Consider the following 9,258-nt stretch of genomic DNA (forward strand, 5'->3'; position numbering starts at 1 on the left):
GAGCAATCCCATGCACAAAGGGGGTTGTGAAAGTGCTGCCCAAATGCCACGTGCGGCCTGCAGAGACGCTTAGGAGTCGCAAATCATGCAAATGTTTACATGTGCTGCTCTCTGCGTAGCAGCTGCACCACAGGACACAGGCAGCCAAGTGTGGAGTCACCTGCTTCCAATCGTCGCAAATTAATAGCAAAGGACAGGGCAGGAGCAGAGCACTCAGCTTGCTACACTCTTCACTTCTCTACAGACCCTCAGAATCCTGAGAAAAATGCAAATCCACACACTAAGTGACAAAGAAGCAGACCTAAAAATAAATGTTTGGTTTTAGTTTGTTTTTTTCTTTTTTTACAAATAATTATATCTGAATCAATTTGGAGCAGAGGGATGTAGTTCTTGTAGTTAGAATTAAGCTTAAAACTATTTAGTAAGATTGTAATGTCCAGGCATGTTGGAAGAGGGTATGGATTAGCCTTTGTCATACTACCACTAAAATTCCTGTTACCACCAACAGTAATGGTGCAGGAGAAGAGAGGAGAGATCTAAATGTGCAACCACCCTTTTATCAGTGGCAACTGTTATAGAATATTTTAAGGAGGTGAGAGGGGTGAACAGAAATAAAAAAAGGGAAATTTGGCCCTAGGATACTTAGTTTCCTTCATAATAAGGAAAGTTTGAAAATTCTAGATATACACATTCAATATATGAGAGCAGTATGGAGGAGATGGGATGTGGAGTGCAGTGTAGCACATCCATGAAGCAGTTCTGCAATCGAGAAAGAAAGATTTGAAAGTGCAGGTGGAAATGTGGATGTATTCCTTTACCATGCAGAGGCACGAGGCATTCACAGGACATGTCTCATGATTACTGTTCAGGACATACCCATGAGGTGGGGTGTCAGTGTGGAAGGGCAGTGGCTGCTCTAAGGACATTCACATAACTAGCTCTGTACCATGTCTAGAGAATGCAGTAACATCCTGATGGCTGTGGCTTGGCTTTACCTTTCCCATTCTGCTGTTCTTAAAGTGAAGTGTTGGAGCATCTTAAAATACAGTGGTCATGTTGCTTCAGCTGAGGCTTTACCAGTGTGAAGAATGACTTTGCTCCCTTTTTTACACAGTGTATTTGGAGTAATGATTGGGTTCCTTTTTTTTTTTAACTCTTTCTGCAGTAACAACGTATCAGCTTGCCTAGCTTTGATCCATGGTATCATGATGGTTGAGGTTCTGCAGTACAGCTGCCTGGTCAGCTGCTTCATGTTGCATGTTTAGACTGCTCTTCCCTTTCTCAAGTGCAGAGCTTTGCTCTGACTTCTATTGAACTTCGTTCTAATGACTTGTGATCACGTTGCCAGTTTATTGAGGTTGGAAGACAGCACTAGGCTTCGTAGCAGACTGCTTGCAAGCCCTCCTGGTTCAGCTTTGTTCATAAACTGTATAAACACACTGTTTCACCATCGGAGTTAATGAAAACATTGCATAATGTCAGGGTGATAGTTTACTGCCAAACTTGGAAGGCTTGTCATGCACTCTTAGAGTACACTTGGTGCACAACTGGAAAAAATCTTGTGGTTTTGATGAAGCTACAGTATAGTTATGTTTTACTGTGGGAATGTTACAAGACATCAAAAGTCTTACTATAGTCTGAATAGCTCAGTTACTGCTCCTTCCTCCTCCCTCCCCCTCACTGCATGAACGATCAGTTGAAGGAGGAAGACAGGCTTGTTTGTCTCTCAGTGCATGCTGGCTGGTTTTTATCACCTTATTTTAGTCTTTTCTTACTTCTTTATTACGTTTCTGTGTTTATTCCTCTGCTGTGTGCTGTATATAGACCATTCTGTTTTCACTTAGAAACTAAGCAAAAGCAGTTGTCTCTTCCTTTCTGAAGCATTAATTCTCTCCTTGAGATTATCCTAATTTGAAGAAATGGCTTTCTGTCTAGGAGAGAGGAACAATCTGTCTGAAGATTGCTTTTTCTCTTCTCCTTTTGCCTTTGCAAGTCAAACTCTGTTATGTGCCTCTGGACCTGTTTGTAGCAACTGGGTTAAGAGACTTCCTTGTACTTTATTTGGCTGGTTAGCATGGAAAGAGCTAACTCTTTGGCTTCAACAAAAGGCTGTTTACTACCTCCTGTTGGAAATGTAGCTGAAGGATCTCTGGATGTATCTGTGAGGAAAGCTGGAGGAGAGATTAATGAAGATGAACAGTTGATGGAATGCTTCTAAATTTTTATGAAGGAAGAGGAGGCATGAGATTAAGGGAAGTGAGCTGAACTAGTGTGTTCAGGAGTTGTGGAGTTAGTTGATAAGTTAGATCATCTGGATAAGGTCCTTGTTTTTCAAAACAAGGCTTAGTTTTGTGCACTATATTAACTCCATTAAAGATTTAGTGGAAAACTTAGCAGAGATGAAGTGCCACAGAGTATGCAGATCAAGAATTGAGGTGTCTTTTGAAAAAGGCTGAGTGGTATTTTAGCATCCTATATTGCACTGTGATACAGACACTTTAATTTTATAATATCTTCTCAGTGAAACGTCACGTTGTACTTAAACTTTTCCATGGCAGAACCATGTAGCCAGTAAACAAAGTAATAAACTGGAAATGAGGTGCTTCCTGCTTAGGGGAGCTGTCACTCCAAAAGTGTTTGGGCAATGCTTGGGGCTTGGTTGCCACAGGTAAGTGCAGGCTGGGTGATAATGAGCTGGAGGTGACGCTGCTGCCTGGCCCGGGAGGAAGCCGTGCTGGCAAACACGCTCTGCTGCGCCGGGGCACGTGCCAGGAGGTGCATGTGGCCAGGGAGGTGAGCTCTGGTGGCCACCCAAGGGTGGGACTGTGTCTCTTCTCCTGTTTGCTTTACTTTCAAATAAAACCTGCTTATTCTTTCAAAGAAATAAACCCTAAAATTCTTCAGGGTAAAAAACAAATACAAGCACACTGTCAGGTGGTCAGGATGTTGCTCTCAAATTCCATTTATAAGGCATGAAGTCATCTAGCTCTGATCTTGGGGGACACCAGATTTGTTCTGATAACACATAATAGATGCAGTGAACATGAATATAAGATTATTATTTTTTTTATTTATTTAGGGTAGGGTCTAGATCCTTTCAATACAACTCTGTCCTTGCATCCCAGAAATGGGAATAAATGCTATTCTATTACATTTCTACTAAAAAAAATGACTTAGAAGAGGTCTTGGGTTTGGGGGGCTTAACTTCCCTCCCCCTCCAGATCTAGGGATATTAATTTGTATAACTGGAAAATCTAAAGTTTTGGGTTGAAATATACCTGCTTATGTTAGGTTTCCTACCTGCTCTGCAACTTGTACCTTGTGTCGACAGCGAGGTAAGTGCTGCTGTTGTAGAAGCAGCTCTTGGGTTGGAAGAGTGCTTTATCCATGGTCAGCAGTGGGTTCTTCACTGAGAAGCAAATCACACTAGTAACAACTTTTTGCCTTATTGTTTGGTTGGAGTTGTCCCTACTAGTCGCCTTCAAAGGGGCTCTTGTTGCTGAAACTGATGCTGTTGGAGTGGCATTTAGGTAGATATTTTGAGGCTTACAGATATGCCAAGCCCATGTAAGTGGGCCATATAAATGACCCTTCTGACCTTATTCTTTACTTGCTGAAGTGAGAAACTTTGGGGTGCCGGATAAGATCCCTAGGCTGATGCATATTAGATTAGACTTAGTTGTTAAGGGCAGTGTTGAAACTATTATTGGATCTGAGGTCTGCCAGCTTCTAAATGGTTTTAAAAATAAACCAACATTTATAAATAAAGATTCTCATGAGAGATGTGAATTTGTTGCCAAATGAAATTCTGTTCATTAAAATTAGAAATCTTATGTGAGAACAGAGTAACTGATGGGAACAAACCAACTATATGACATTTGTTAGAAGAACTTGCTTTGTCTACTTCTCTGTTTACAAAATGCTTCTGTCTTGTTTTGACAAAGGTCTACTAATAGCAAGTGTTAAATGGTGGTGAAATAGCCATAGCCTTTATCCCATCAGCAACAAGTCTAGGATTACAGCCCAGCAATTACTAGCTGTTGTTTTAGTCAATAAGATCTTGCAGTTTAACTGTAGTTATAGCTATAATAACTGCTTTCTTCGTTTTCATGTGATACTTGGTGAGTTGTGGTTTTTAGGTTTTTGAAGGTGTCTCATATCATTGTCTTTCAAGGTGGTAGTAAATTGTTCAGTCTTTGTAGGTCATTTGTATTTAATGTTTAGATAGAGGCCAGTTTTTAAGTTTAAATTGTTTTAGAGGGCATATGGAGTTGGATGGTTACCTTTGTACTGCCGGAGTACAAAATCTTCATGTATAAATAGGCAATTAAGGATGTATATAAATCTGGGTGAATGCAAATACAGAAGAGTGCCTCTTGGACTTGGGTAGGTAGTTGGACTTTGGAAGACTTCACATTGATTACATATTCCTTTTTCTGCTTGTCCAGTACAGGGTGGGATGAATAGAGCTATAAGCACACAGCTGAAACCATGTGCAGTTATTCTTGATCTGCATGTGTAACTGTGCCAAGATTAAGAGATTTTTATAAAGCTATTCATGAACAGTGTAATTGGGTTGTAAGAGTCATGAGAATTTTCCAGCTATTCTTAACAATTCAGTGTTATTCTCACCAAATGTTTATACTTAAGTTGCTTGTATTCATATATTTTCTTCCTTGTTAAATGGGTCTCACCAGTTCTTTTTGCTAGTGATTGTTGCATTACCTTTTAATGTTAGGTTAGGGACCAAAACTATTTGAAGTTGCTATATGGGATGGTATGACTGCATTATGGGGTGGTATTACTGCATTATGGTGACTCAAAATGCAAAGATGTAATGTGTTAGGATGAGGATGTTCTCAGGGATAATTTGGAGAAGAGCTGTTTATGAATCAGAGGAGGCAGATGAACACACAGGGAAGGAAGCACTCCATGTGTGAAATGCTAATAACACTTCCAGGACAGTTCTGAATAGAAGAACCCTTATAGAGAATAAAGGCAAAAAAATAGTCTTACTGAGAAGTCTTCTGGACACCTTTGTTTCTTTAAGAGCAGTAAGAGGCATTCTTCAGCTCACTCCATACACATTTGTTTTGATTTGACTGTTCTCCATGTTGTGGGAAAGCATCCAGTCTCTGTCCAGGTATGTAGTACACACTAACCACCAGGCACTTAGACCTTTCTCTTGGCAGCCATCAATGCGTTTCCCAAACCTATTGCAAAGTTTGGCTTTTTTGTTTCTAGGGAAAAAACAAGTTGGGTTTTCTTCTGAGGTATAATAAAAAAAGAGAATGTATCTGAAATAAAGAATCTGTGGTTGCACATGTGCCATGTCATCTGTTTTACATTGTGTATCCTGTGAACTTACTGATTTTTTTTTCCATTAAGATCTCTGGGAACCAGGATGGTAAGCAAGTCCATTTAGACTGTAAACTTCTTCAGGAAGACTACAAGCAGGTGACTGCTTATGCTAGTTAAACTTTTTATGGTGCTGTGCCTGCAGGGATTCTTTTTGCCCACCGATGAGCCTTCAGGATTTCTAGGGCATGTTTCACATTTCTCTGTGCTGCAGTAAATTAAGGTTCTTTCTTAAGGTGTTGTGCAAGTATCATCTTGCTGGATATAATGCACAAGGGAAGGGCAGAGACAGAACTTTGGGGAAGAGCTGAGGATGGCGAGTATTAGCCTGGAGTTTCAGTACAGTCAGTACCACAGTGGGGTGGTGGTAGGAGGGTGGTGCTCTCTTCTGAGGGTCAGGAGAAGGAGAGGTACAGGAAGAGCTGCTACAGTCAGCACACTTTTTTGAGGGGGGGACGCCCTTCTCCCATGCCAGGTATTGTTCTCCTTGGTTCCCTGCCAGGGCACTAGACCAACAACATCAGTACATGAACCATGGCTTGCTCGCACTTTCAGGCAGGTCAGCAAGTTTGGTAGAAAGCTTTGTCTGCAAACCTGAGGGGGCAGAGAGGGTGAGAAAGTATTTTAGATCTGCTAGAGAGAAAAGGTTAAGTGATGCTACTTGACCTGTTTTGTATGTTCTTTCATCCCATGTTCATTTTCAGCATATATAATGGCCTTCAGGTTCATAAATGTTTCAGGGCACTTATTATAAGCTGGTTGTATTCATTCTCAATTAAGCTTCTCATATGAAACGTTAAGCAGCTTTATGATCTGGACTGATTCTGTTTTAAAATCACAGTGGAACTGTTAGCATCAGATGCTTTTTTCTAGGTGTGCCATGGACTACACAGTCTTTCTCACTCATGAAATTTGGCTTTAAACATCAGAAAAAGGAAAGCTATACATAAAGCCCTGAGGCTGTGGATGGTATATCTTGTATCTTTAACATGCGTTGCAAGCATCAAGAACTGACATCAGCTTTGTTCTGAGGAGTTGAGCATCTTAAGGGGGAAGAAGGGAAGGATAGGATTGTCTACATGAGTTCTTAATGTTTTAATGTTCTTAAAATTAATAACCCAATCAAAAAAATGATGGTTTTAAGCAAGGGATGTGTTGGTAGAAATGTGCTTTTTTTTTTTTTTTTTTTTTTGGAAAGCAACCATATTTTATAATTTGAAGAAGAAAGGGGTACAAAAATGGGTTAAATCACCTGAACATTAAGCAAAACATGTTTTCCTTTCTAGTCTGCCCAAACTGCATTTTTCCCCAATCATTTGGCTCAGCCACTGAACCAAAATATCCATTATTCATGTAGCTCTACTGAGTCCTCCTAGTGTGTATAGACACTCAAACCTGTAGAGATTCTGTAAATACATGCAGAGCATCACACGAAGGAAAGATAAAGTATGTTTGGAGTAGAAGTAGAGACGCAGACCAGTATTCAACTATGAACTAAAAATTACAACTCTGGGCCTTGTGCGGAGAATACATCTGGCTATGCTGGAAAGAGAAAACCTGAGAATTGCCCCTGAAGACCTTGGTGAGGAAAACCTTGGCTCCTTGCCTTTCCTCTGCAACTAGGCTGTGCTGTCATGAAGTCACTTTATGCTTTTTTAGGGGTCATGTGCACACCTTGCTTTTCCTGCACAGGCAGGACTGGAATCTGAACTAGAGTGTTTTTCAGAACTAGGTGGTTCCTAGACATCCTGTACTTTGGCATGGCTCTCTAAAGACTGAAGTTTTTTGTAACATAGGGATGATGCCAACTATTTCTACTGGCAAGAGCTACTGAACTGATGTGTAGTTAACTTGATAGATAAACCATACTTGGCTAGGGTTTCCTGCTTTGTGAAATGTGTAGGACTGCTTATTCCTGAAGTTCTTTTTGCATAAAATCCATTCTTATCACGACCTCATCTTTTTTTGTTTTAATGTTATCCTGTTGCGGCAAAATGTGGGTTAAAATACAGTCTGTTTATCTTGCTTATTATCAGTAATTTTGCACACTACTAAAGCTGCAAGTGTATTAGTATTTTAAGTGCAGTTATTTTATGATGATGGAATATGCAGCTTAGGATAAAGTCTTATGTACTTAAGAGTGAACATTCTCCTATGTTCACTCACACTAGCAATGTCCTGCTTTCGTATGTTTCTTGTGTCTCTGAAATTTGTGGAAGAATATAAGATCAGACTGATAAATGAGAAGCATGCTTCAAGGTGGGTTTTTGGAATTTCTAATATTGTAGTTTCTAAATTTAGCATTTTATTAGGCCAGATGCAGGCATTTCTGGGGTGTTCTTTCACAGATATGCACAGAGCTCAGCTGTGTGTATCTACAGCTGGCTTAGGACAGTAAGCTTTAAAGCTGGAGTGTCAACATGCTGTCCTACTTTTACTGAATTTGAAGAATATCTGATGTGAAAGGGATCTTTGTGGTTGTGCTCCAGTAGCCCAATGTGGGGAGATTGTTGAGGAGCATTATTGTGCTTAGGTATGTCTGTCATCTAGGGGCAGCTGCTCCTCTCTAAAACATTGTTAGCTGCCCTGTAAAAACAACTGGTGGCTCATGGATACTGGCTCTGCTGACCCTCATGGGAATTGACTTGGGATTCTTGTTTGTGCCTCTTGTTAACAAAACTTTTTAACATACTGTGTGATAAATACTGCTATTATCTCCCATTCCTCCAATAGATACTGAAAAACTGTTTCATAGAAAATAATCTGACTACTTTTTTCAAAGGCTGGATGATGCTTGGTTAAGAAAATTTAAAACTGCTTTTCCAGACAACTGTAAATAACTGGTTTTGTATAAGTAGATGTCCTAGGAAAGAAAAATACTTGGAAAGCAAACTGAGATAAAATATACAGGAAACCTGAATGACAGTGACTAATTAAATGTGCATAACTTTCTCTAAGGCACTATCTGTATCTACCATCTTTAAATGGGCCAACTGCTAAAAGGTATCCAACCTTCCTTGGATAAAATGTCTCTTTAATAGGCCATGTTTTCTTGCAACCACAGCTAAATTATGCTGTGATATAAACTGAGTGGGGAAAAGTCATTGTTCTGCACAGTAAGTAGAATGTTTTCCGTGATCTTGTATAGGTTGGTGACTGCTACTGGGTTTTTATGTGGTTGTGAAATCTAGTTTGAGCTGGACTTCTTATAGTTCCATGGCATCTAATTACAGAACCAGAGTTTAATTCTTGTTTTGTGATGTGCTTGGGCTGAGAGGGAGAATTTTTTTGTGCTGCTGATTTTGTTAAGTCTGGTCAATGTTATCTGACTAGTTCTTCTAAATAGGTAAGAACTGTATGAAATTGTTTAATGCAGACAACACGTTGTTTAGGCTGCACCTAGAATAGTACGTGCTGGTGGGAGACAACGCCATAAAATTAGACCCCAAAATTGAGGAGGGGGTCACCAAAATACAGAAATAGGGTTCTCATCAGGCAGGTTTAAGAGCTACAGGAGTGGCAGGAGAGCTAGTGAGGGGGTTTTCCTGCCTGCTCTGTGCTGCGGGGTCAGAGCGATCCGGGAGCGCTGGGAGCAGCGGGGCGTGCGGTTCGCTCGTGCTGTTGTTTCCCACTCCAGGTGTAAACAGTCGTCACCCCGCGCACCCAGCTGCGCGGGGCGGGCTCTCCAGAGGCGGTGCTGCGTGTCCACACCGCGTAGTGCCAACGCGCAGCGGTTTTGGGCAGCTGTGCCCAGCCCAGAGCTGTGCGGGGTGCGGGCTTTAAAAACCCCGTGCGAGCCCTGCTTTTTGTTCCCGCAGCGCTGGCGGTGCGGGCCGTGCGGATTCCGGTCACCTGGCGGGGCGGGCCGGGGGCCGGTTCGGGGGCCGGGCCGGTTCGGGC

Source organism: Chaetura pelagica, unplaced genomic scaffold, assembly GCF_000747805.2.
Source record: "Chaetura pelagica isolate M959 unplaced genomic scaffold, ChaPel_1.0 scaffold222, whole genome shotgun sequence".
NCBI lineage: Eukaryota > Metazoa > Chordata > Aves > Apodiformes > Apodidae > Chaetura > Chaetura pelagica.